This window comes from Lepisosteus platostomus, unplaced genomic scaffold, assembly GCF_059453375.1.
Source record: "Lepisosteus platostomus isolate fLepPlt1 unplaced genomic scaffold, fLepPlt1.hap1 Scaffold_61_H1, whole genome shotgun sequence".
Lineage (NCBI taxonomy): Eukaryota > Metazoa > Chordata > Actinopteri > Semionotiformes > Lepisosteidae > Lepisosteus > Lepisosteus platostomus.
Genome location: NW_028291677.1, coordinates 150001 through 160000, shown reverse-complemented (window position 1 = coordinate 160000; position 10000 = coordinate 150001). Strand labels below are relative to the sequence as shown.

The 10000-nt window shown below is 48.7% G+C and overlaps 11 non-coding genes across 11 annotated transcripts; all 11 read right to left on the bottom strand.

The window, feature by feature from the left end:
- Positions 1 to 777: 777 nt before the first annotated feature.
- On the bottom strand, positions 778 to 859 carry trnas-aga (transfer RNA serine (anticodon AGA)). The gene has a single exon. It is a non-coding gene; the product is annotated as a tRNA-Ser (tRNA).
- A 1270-nt stretch (positions 860 to 2129) lies between these two features.
- Positions 2130 to 2203, bottom strand: trnai-aau (transfer RNA isoleucine (anticodon AAU)). Its single transcript has one exon. It is a non-coding gene; the product is annotated as a tRNA-Ile (tRNA).
- Positions 2204 to 3046: 843 nt separating this feature from the next.
- Positions 3047 to 3128, bottom strand: trnas-aga (transfer RNA serine (anticodon AGA)). Its single transcript has one exon. It is a non-coding gene; the product is annotated as a tRNA-Ser (tRNA).
- Positions 3129 to 4398: 1270 nt separating this feature from the next.
- Positions 4399 to 4472, bottom strand: trnai-aau (transfer RNA isoleucine (anticodon AAU)). Its single transcript has one exon. It is a non-coding gene; the product is annotated as a tRNA-Ile (tRNA).
- Positions 4473 to 5031: 559 nt separating this feature from the next.
- trnag-gcc (transfer RNA glycine (anticodon GCC)) lies at positions 5032 to 5102 on the bottom strand. Its single transcript has one exon. It is a non-coding gene; the product is annotated as a tRNA-Gly (tRNA).
- Positions 5103 to 5315: 213 nt separating this feature from the next.
- trnas-aga (transfer RNA serine (anticodon AGA)) lies at positions 5316 to 5397 on the bottom strand. Its single transcript has one exon. It is a non-coding gene; the product is annotated as a tRNA-Ser (tRNA).
- Positions 5398 to 6661: 1264 nt separating this feature from the next.
- trnai-aau (transfer RNA isoleucine (anticodon AAU)) lies at positions 6662 to 6735 on the bottom strand. The gene has a single exon. It is a non-coding gene; the product is annotated as a tRNA-Ile (tRNA).
- Positions 6736 to 7578: 843 nt separating this feature from the next.
- On the bottom strand, positions 7579 to 7660 carry trnas-aga (transfer RNA serine (anticodon AGA)). The gene has a single exon. It is a non-coding gene; the product is annotated as a tRNA-Ser (tRNA).
- Positions 7661 to 8930: 1270 nt separating this feature from the next.
- On the bottom strand, positions 8931 to 9004 carry trnai-aau (transfer RNA isoleucine (anticodon AAU)). Its single transcript has one exon. It is a non-coding gene; the product is annotated as a tRNA-Ile (tRNA).
- A 559-nt stretch (positions 9005 to 9563) lies between these two features.
- trnag-gcc (transfer RNA glycine (anticodon GCC)) lies at positions 9564 to 9634 on the bottom strand. Its single transcript has one exon. It is a non-coding gene; the product is annotated as a tRNA-Gly (tRNA).
- A 213-nt stretch (positions 9635 to 9847) lies between these two features.
- trnas-aga (transfer RNA serine (anticodon AGA)) lies at positions 9848 to 9929 on the bottom strand. The gene has a single exon. It is a non-coding gene; the product is annotated as a tRNA-Ser (tRNA).
- Between the last annotated feature and the right edge of the window lie 71 nt (positions 9930 to 10000).

Genomic DNA, 10000 nt, shown 5'->3' with positions numbered 1-10000 from the left:
AATAGAAAGCCGTGTAATTCAGTGTACGGGCTTTCTCGTGCAGTTTCATGGTTCTTGTAACCCAAATCCTACACTGGCCTGAAGTGCCCCCCCATTTCACAGCATTTTTCAGCTGATTTAAAATGTACCTAAAGGAGAAGCATTATTGAAGACCATCAATTACCAAGAGCTTTTGTCAAAGGTTTTGGTGGTCATTTTGAATGACCACAGAGCGCTGTGACCTCGGTTTTACATCTCATCCAAAAGACAGTGCCCTTTTACAACACAGCATCTCCGTCACTATACTGGGGCATTGGGACCCGCACAGACCTCAGGGTGAGCGCCCCACCGCCGGCACCATTAACACCGCTTCCAGCTGGAAGCTTTGTTTTCCCCTGTAGCTCACCCTCATCCGGGTACTGACCTGGCTCACACCTGCTTAGCTTCAGTGGGTTTTTTGAGTTGTGAGTTGCAAGGGGATGCAAGTGATGGAGCTGCTCGCTGCAAAAGCCACTGCATTGGCCGGGAATCGGACCCGAGCCTCCCGCGTGGCAGGCGAGAATTCTACCACTGAACCACCAATGCTCAGTGCCTGGGCCTTCAAAAAAGACGCTTTTTTGGTGCTCTGTGCAAAACGCGTCGACATCTGCTTCCAGCTGCAAAATGCCATTCGCGGACGCTGAAGAACTTATTTCCAAGGCAGCGGGTACAAGCGATTGGGCGTTTTAAAACCACCAGGAACAGCAAAGAGGCACGCTTCTTTGCTTGCGCCGAAACACACCGACTGGAGGCGGATAACGTAGTCGGCAGGATTCGAACCTGCACGGGGAGACCCCAATGGATTTCTAGTCCATCGCCTTAACCACTCGGCCACGACTACAGCAAGCCCCACTGCCGCTGCGTTCTTGCTACAATCTTACCTGGATCGCGAGGCGCCGGCGGAAGCCTATTTCAAAGTCGTTCTCCGTTTCAAAAAAACATTTCCAAAATACAAGCCTTGCAGACAGACACGCCTCAGAGGACTTAAGGGTGGCTTCATGTCGGAATGATAAAGTCTCCCCGTCCGGACATGAAAATGCCACTTTGTTACACACAAAAAAAGAATCAACAACAGAGAAATGCCCACAAGCATTTGAAAAGCCGCACCACGTCGCACTTGAAATAGCTCTTACATTAGTGGTAGACGCAGGAATCGCCTTTTTATTTACGCTCTTACCAACGCGATGGGAAGCAAAACAAAGCAAAGCAGAGCAAAACAAAACGAACAAACGAAAACCTTGCGTATAACGCCGTTATGTGCCCAAGCGGTATTGTACATCATCCTAGCACTGCAACCCGGGGCGTACGGTATATGGGAACGAGCACACGTCACGAATCGTCTCGAATCACTCCCTACAGCTGTAAGGCGCCTTGAAGCGTGCACCCCCAACATTCTTCTTTGCGCATGTGTGAAAGGTAAACTCTTGAGCAGACTCTGAACCAGCTCTAAGGAAACTAATCCGATTAGACGTTACTTTGACTCATCTTTTTACGCTCAGTGCTGGATTGCTCAAACTCCAGCTAGGGTTAGGGTTAGCATTCCCACGCTACTTAGACACTTTGTTTACGCTCAGTGCTGGATTTTGGGAACTTCAGGATGAGTGGGAATTTTCTCCTATCTGTCAATTCTGTTTTGTTTTGGAGACTCTTGGCTGCCTATGTTGTACAGTGCAGCGTGAAGGAAACATTTTCCAAAACTGTGTCAGCTCAAAAGTTGTAAGAAAACCTCTCCAGCTGCTTTAACTCTCTTCATTTTTGTCATTTAATGTGACACTCAATGTATAACTGGAGCCTCACATATGCAAATGGTGAGGCTCCAGCTCGACACCCAGTTTGACACCACTTTACAGTATATGACAAAAGCATGGCAGACTGTGCCGGACCGGCAGATAACTTCCGCTTATTTTTACCATATTAAACATTGGAAATCCTCCCACTTGTATTTGTGACACTTGATTTTGGCTCCACCTAAGACACTCTTAAATCTTCAAACACTTTTCTCTTCTCCCGCAACACTCTTGTCTGTCGGCACTATGTGGCAGCGTTGCATGACAACCCCTCTCACCACGGAAAGGAACCTAACAGCTTTGGTAAGAGAGGAGAAAAGGACCTGGCCAGTACGGGGCTCGAACCCGTGACCTTGGCGTTATTAGCACCACGCTCGAACCAACTGAGCTAACCGGCCTCACAACAGTGCTCCTCTCTGTGCTGCAAAAAATCGAACTCAGGGAATTTCTTTTGTCCTCCTTTGAATAGAAAGCCGTGTAATTCAGTGTACGGGCTTTCTCGTGCAGTTTCATGGTTCTTGTAACCCAAATCCTACACTGGCCTGAAGTGCCCCCCCATTTCACAGCATTTTTCAGCTGATTTAAAATGTACCTAAAGGAGAAGCATTATTGAAGACCATCAATTACCAAGAGCTTTTGTCAAAGGTTTTGGTGGTCATTTTGAATGACCACAGAGCGCTGTGACCTCGGTTTTACATCTCATCCAAAAGACAGCGCCCTTTTACAACACAGCATCTCCGTCACTATACTGGGGCATTGGGACCCGCACAGACCTCAGGGTGAGCGCCCCACTGCCGGCACCATTAACACCGCTTCCAGCTGGAAGCTTTGTTTTCCCCTGTAGCTCACCCTCATCCGGGTACTGACCTGGCTCACACCTGCTTAGCTTCAGTGGGTTTTTTGAGTTGTGAGTTGCAAGGGGATGCAAGTGATGGAGCCGCTCGCTGCAAAAGCCACTGCATTGGCCGGGAATCGGACCCGAGCCTCCCGCGTGGCAGGCGAGAATTCTACCAATGAACCACCAATGCTCAGTGCCTGGGCCTTCAAAATAGACGCTTTTTTGGTGCTCTGTGCAAAACGCGTCGACATCTGCTTCCAGCTGCAAAATGCCATTCGCGGACGCTGAAGAACTTATTTCCAAGGCAGCGGGTACAACCAATTGGGCGTTTTAAAACCACCAGGAACAGCAAAGAGGCGCGCTTCTTTGCTTGCGCCGAAACACACCGACTGGAGGCGGATAACGTAGTCGGCAGGATTCGAACCTGCGCGGGGAGACCCCAATGGATTTCTAGTCCATCGCCTTAACCACTCGGCCACGACTACAGCAAGCCCCACTGCCGCTGCGTTCTTGCTACAATCTTACCTGGATCGCGAGGCGCCGGCGGAAGCCTATTTCAAAGTCGTTCTCCGTTTCAAAAAAACATTTCCAAAATACAAGCCTTGCAGACAGACACGCCTCAGAGGACTTAAGGGTGGCTTCATGTCGGAATGATAAAGTCTCCCCGTCCGGACATGAAAATGCCACTTTGTTACACACAAAAAAAGAATCAACAACAGAGAAATGCCCACAAGCATTTGAAAAGCCGCACCACGTCGCACTTGAAATAGCTCTTACATTAGTGGTAGACGCAGGAATCGCCTTTTTATTTAAGCTCTTACCAACGCGATGGAAAGCAAAACAAAGCAAAGCAGAGCAAAACAAAACGAACAAACGAAAACCTTGCGTATAACGCCGTTATGTGCCCAAGCGGTATTGTACATCATCCTAGCACTGCAACCCGGGGCGTACGGTATATGGGAACGAGCACACGCCACGAATCGTCTCGAATCACTCCCTACAGCTGTAAGGCGCCTTGAAGCGTGCACCCCCAACATTCTTCTTTGCGCATGTGTGAAAGGTAAACTCTTGAGCAGACTCTGAACCAGCTCTAAGGAAACTAATCCGATTAGACGTTACTTTGACTCATCTTTTTACGCTCAGTGCTGGATTGCTCAAACTCCAGCTAGGGTTAGGGTTAGCATTCCCACGCTACTTAGACACTTTGTTTACGCTCAGTGCTGGATTTTGGGAACTTCAGGATGAGTGGGAATTTTCTCCTATCTGTCAATTCTGTTTTGTTTTGGAGACTCTTGGCTGCCTATGTTGTACAGTGCAGCGTGAAGGAAACATTTTCCAAAACTGTGTCAGCTCAAAAGTTGTAAGAAAACCTCTCCAGCTGCTTTAACTCTCTTCATTTTTGTCATTTAATGTGACACTCGATGTATAACTGGAGCCTCACATATGCAAATGGTGAGGCTCCAGCTCGACACCCAGTTTGACACCACTTTACAGTATATGACAAAAGCATGGCAGACTGTGCCGGACCGGCAGATAACTTCCGCTTATTTTTACCATATTAAACATTGGAAATCCTCCCACTTGTATTTGTGACACTTGATTTTGGCTCCACCTAAGACACTCTTAAATCTTCAAACACTTTTCTCTTCTCCCGCAACACTCTTGTCTGTCGGCACTATGTGGCAGCGTTGCATGACAACCCCTCACACCACGGAAAGGAACCTAACAGCTTTGGTAAGAGAGGAGGAAAGGACCTGGCCAGTACGGGGCTCGAACCCGTGACCTTGGCGTTATTAGCACCACGCTCGAACCAACTGAGCTAACCGGCCTCACAACAGTGCTCCTCTCTGTGCTGCAAAAAATCGAACTCAGGGAATTTCTTTTGTCCTCCTTTGAATAGAAAGCCGTGTAATTCAGTGTACGGGCTTTCTCGTGCAGTTTCATGGTTCTTGTAACCCAAATCCTACACTGGCCTGAAGTGCCCCCCCATTTCACAGCATTTTTCAGCTGATTTAAAATGTACCTAAAGGAGAAGCATTATTGAAGACCATCAATTACCAAGAGCTTTTGTCAAAGGTTTTGGTGGTCATTTTGAATGACCACAGAGCGCTGTGACCTCGGTTTTACATCTCATCCAAAAGACAGCGCCCTTTTACAACACAGCATCTCCGTCACTATACTGGGGCATTGGGACCCGCACAGACCTCAGGGTGAGCGCCCCACTGCTGGCACCATTAACACCGCTTCCAGCTGGAAGCTTTGTTTTTCCCTGTAGCTCACCCTCATCCGGGTACTGACCTGGCTCACACCTGCTTAGCTTCAGTGGGTTTTTTGAGTTGCGAGTTGCAAGGGGATGCAAGTGATGGAGCCGCTTGCTGCAAAAGCCACTGCATTGGCCGGGAATCGAACCCGAGCCTCCCGCGTGGCAGGCGAGAATTCTACCACTGAACCACCAATGCTCAGTGCCAGGGCCTTCAAAAAAGACGCTTTTTTGGTGCTCTGTGCAAAACGCGTCGACATCTGCTTCCAGCTGCAAAATGCCATTCGCGGACGCTGAAGAACTTATTTCCAAGGCAGCGGGTACAACCAATTGGGCGTTTTAAAACCACCAGGAACAGCAAAGAGGCGCGCTTCTTTGCTTGCGCCGAAACACACCGACTGGAGGCGGATAACGTAGTCGGCAGGATTCGAACCTGCGCGGGGAGACCCCAATGGATTTCTAGTCCATCGCCTTAACCACTCGGCCACGACTACAGCAAGCCCCGCTGCGTTCTTGCTACAATCTTACCTGGATCGCGAGGCGCCGGCGGAAGCCTATTTCAAAGTCGTTTTCCGTTTCAAAAAAACATTTCCAAAATACAAGCCTTGCAGACAGACACGCCTCAGAGGACTTAAGGGTGGCTTCATGTCGGAATGATAAAGTCTCCCCGTCCGGACATGAAAATGCCACTTTGTTACACACAAAAAAAGAATCAACAACAGAGAAATGCCCACAAGCATTTGAAAAGCCGCACCACGTCGCACTTGAAATAGCTCTTACATTAGTGGTAGACGCAGGAATCGCCTTTTTATTTACGCTCTTACCAACGCGATGGAAAGCAAAACAAAGCAAAGCAGAGCAAAACAAAACGAACAAACGAAAACCTTGCGTATAACGCCGTTACGTGCCCAAGCGGTATTATACATCATCCTAGCACTGCACCCCGGGGCGTACGGTATATGGGAACGAGCACACGCCACGAATCGTCTCGAATCACTCCCTACAGCTGTAAGGTGCCTTGAAGCGTGCACCCCCAACATTCTTCTTTGCGCATGTGTGAAAGGTAAACTCTTGAGCAGACTCTGAACCAGCTCTAAGGAAACTAATCCGATTAGACGTTACTTTGACTCATCTTTTTACGCTCAGTGCTGGATTGCTCAAACTCCAGCTAGGGTTAGGGTTAGCATTCCCACGCTACTTAGACACTTTGTTTACGCTCAGTGCTGGATTTTGGGAACTTCAGGATGAGTGGGAATTTTCTCCTATCTGTCAATTCTGTTTTGTTTTGGAGACTCTTGGCTGCCTATGTTGTACAGTGCAGCGTGAAGGAAACATTTTCCAAAACTGTGTCAGCTCAAAAGTTGTAAGAAAACCTCTCCAGCTGCTTTAACTCTCTTCATTTTTGTCATTTAATGTGACACTCGATGTATAACTGGAGCCTCACATATGCAAATGGTGAGGCTCCAGCTCGACACCCAGTTTGACACCACTTTACAGTATATGACAAAAGCATGGCAGACTGTGCCGGACCGGCAGATAACTTCCGCTTATTTTTACCATATTAAACATTGGAAATCCTCCCACTTGTATTTGTGACACTTGATTTTGGCTCCACCTAAGACACTCTTAAATCTTCAAACACTTTTCTCTTCTCCCGCAACACTCTTGTCTGTCGGCACTATGTGGCAGCGTTGCATGACAACCCCTCTCACCACGGAAAGGAACCTAACAGCTTTGGTAAGAGAGGAGAGAAGGACCTGGCCAGTACGGGGCTCGAACCCGTGACCTTGGCGTTATTAGCACCACGCTCGAACCAACTGAGCTAACCGGCCTCACAACAGTGCTCCTCTCTGTGCTGCAAAAAATCGAACTCAGGGAATTTCTTTTGTCCTCCTTTGAATAGAAAGCCGTGTAATTCAGTGTACGGGCTTTCTCGTGCAGTTTCATGGTTCTTGTAACCCAAATCCTACACTGGCCTGAAGTGCCCCCCCATTTCACAGCATTTTTCAGCTGATTTAAAATGTACCTAAAGGAGAAGCATTATTGAAGACCATCAATTACCAAGAGCTTTTGTCAAAGGTTTTGGTGGTCATTTTGAATGACCACAGAGCGCTGTGACCTCGGTTTTACATCTCATCCAAAAGACAGCGCCCTTTTACAACACAGCATCTCCGTCACTATACTGGGGCATTGGGACCCGCACAGACCTCAGGGTGAGCGCCCCACCGCCGGCACCATTAACACCGCTTCCAGCTGGAAGCTTTGTTTTCCCCTGTAGCTCACCCTCATCCGGGTACTGACCTGGCTCACACCTGCTTAGCTTCAGTGGGTTTTTTGAGTTGTGAGTTGCAAGGGGATGCAAGTGATGGAGCCGCTCGCTGCAAAAGCCACTGCATTGGCCGGGAATCGGACCCGAGCCTCCCGCGTGGCAGGCGAGAATTCTACCACTGAACCACCAATGCTCAGTGCCTGGGCCTTCAAAAAAGACGCTTTTTTGGTGCTCTGTGCAAAACGCGTCGACATCTGCTTCCAGCTGCAAAATGCCATTCGCGGACGCTGAAGAACTTATTTCCAAGGCAGCGGGTACAAGCGATTGGGCGTTTTAAAACCACCAGGAACAGCAAAGAGGCGCGCTTCTTTGCTTGCGCCGAAACACACCGACTGGAGGCGGATAACGTAGTCGGCAGGATTCGAACCTGCGCGGGGAGACCCCAATGGATTTCTAGTCCATCGCCTTAACCACTCGGCCACGACTACAGCAAGCCCCACTGCCGCTGCGTTCTTGCTACAATCTTACCTGGATCGCGAGGCGCCGGCGGAAGCCTATTTCAAAGTCGTTCTCCGTTTCAAAAAAACATTTCCAAAATACAAGCCTTGCAGACAGACACGCCTCAGAGGACTTAAGGGTGGCTTCATGTCGGAATGATAAAGTCTCCCCGTCCGGACATGAAAATGCCACTTTGTTACACACAAAAAAAGAATCAACAACAGAGAAATGCCCACAAGCATTTGAAAAGCCGCACCACGTCGCACTTGAAATAGCTCTTACATTAGTGGTAGACGCAGGAATCGCCTTTTTATTTACGCTCTTACCAACGCGATGGAAAGCAAAACAAAGCAAAGCAGAGCAAAACAAAACGAACAAACGAAAACCTTGCGTATAACGCCGTTACGTGCCCAAGCGGTATTGTACATCATCCTAGCACTGCACCCCGGGGCGTATGGTATATGGGAACGAGCACACGCCACGAATCGTCTCGAATCACTCCCTACAGCTGTAAGGCGCCTTGAAGCGTGCACCCCCAACATTCTTCTTTGCGCATGTGTGAAAGGTAAACTCTTGAGCAGACTCTGAACCAGCTCTAAGGAAACTAATCCGATTAGACGTTACTTTGACTCATCTTTTTACGCTCAGTGCTGGATTGCTCAAACTCCAGCTAGGGTTAGGGTTAGCATTCCCACGCTACTTAGACACTTTGTTTACGCTCAGTGCTGGATTTTGGGAACTTCAGGATGAGTGGGAATTTTCTCCTATCTGTCAATTCTGTTTTGTTTTGGAGACTCTTGGCTGCCTATGTTGTACAGTGCAGCGTGAAGGAAACATTTTCCAAAACTGTGTCAGCTCAAAAGTTGTAAGAAAACCTCTCCAGCTGCTTTAACTCTCTTCATTTTTGTCATTTAATGTGACACTCGACGTATAACTGGAGCCTCACATATGCAAATGGTGAGGCTCCAGCTCGACACCCAGTTTGACACCACTTTACAGTATATGACAAAAGCATGGCAGACTGTGCCGGACCGGCAGATAACTTCCGCTTATTTTTACCATATTAAACATTGGAAATCCAACCACTTGTATTTGTGACACTTGATTTTGGCTCCACCTAAGACACTCTTAAATCTTCAAACACTTTTCTCTTCTCCCGCAACACTCTTGTCTGTCGGCACTATGTGGCAGCGTTGCATGACAACCCCTCTCACCATGGAAAGGAACCTAACAGCTTTGGTAAGAGAGGAGAAAAGGACCTGGCCAGTACGGGGCTCGAACCCGTGACCTTGGCGTTATTAGCACCACGCTCGAACCAACTGAGCTAACCGGCCTCACAACAGTGCTCCTCTCTGTGCTGCAAAAAATCGAACTCAGGGAATTTCTTTTGTCCTCCTTTGAATAGAAAGCCGTGTAATTCAGTGTACGGGCTTTCTCGTGCAGTTTCATGGTTCTTGTAACCCAAATCCTACACTGGCCTGAAGTGCCCCCCCATTTCACAGCATTTTTCAGCTGATTTAAAATGTACCTAAAGGAGAAGCATTATTGAAGACCATCAATTACCAAGAGCTTTTGTCAAAGGTTTTGGTGGTCATTTTGAATGACCACAGAGCGCTGTGACCTCGGTTTTACATCTCATCCAAAAGACAGCGCCCTTTTACAACACAGCATCTCCGTCACTATACTGGGGCATTGGGACCCGCACAGACCTCAGGGTGAGCGCCCCACTGCTGGCACCATTAACACCGCTTCCAGCTGGAAGCTTTGTTTTTCCCTGTAGCTCACCCTCATCCGGGTACTGACCTGGCTCACACCTGCTTAGCTTCAGTGGGTTTTTTGAGTTGCGAGTTGCAAGGGGATGCAAGTGATGGAGCCGCTTGCTGCAAAAGCCACTGCATTGGCCGGGAATCGAACCCGAGCCTCCCGCGTGGCAGGCGAGAACTCTACCACTGAACCACCAATGCTCAGTGCCAGGGCCTTCAAAAAAGACGCTTTTTTGGTGCTCTGTGCAAAACGCGTCGACATCTGCTTCCAGCTGCAAAATGCCATTCGCGGACGCTGAAGAACTTATTTCCAAGGCAGCGGGTACAAGCAATTGGGCGTTTTAAAACCACCAGGAACAGCAAAGAGGCGCGCTTCTTTGCTTGCGCCGAAACACACCGACTGGAGGCGGATAACGTAGTCGGCAGGATTCGAACCTGCGCGGGGAGACCCCAATGGATTTCTAGTCCATCGCCTTAACCACTCGGCCACGACTACAGCAAGCCCCGCTGCATTCTTGCTACAATCTTACCTGGATCGCGAGGCGCCGGCGGAAGCCTATTTCAAAG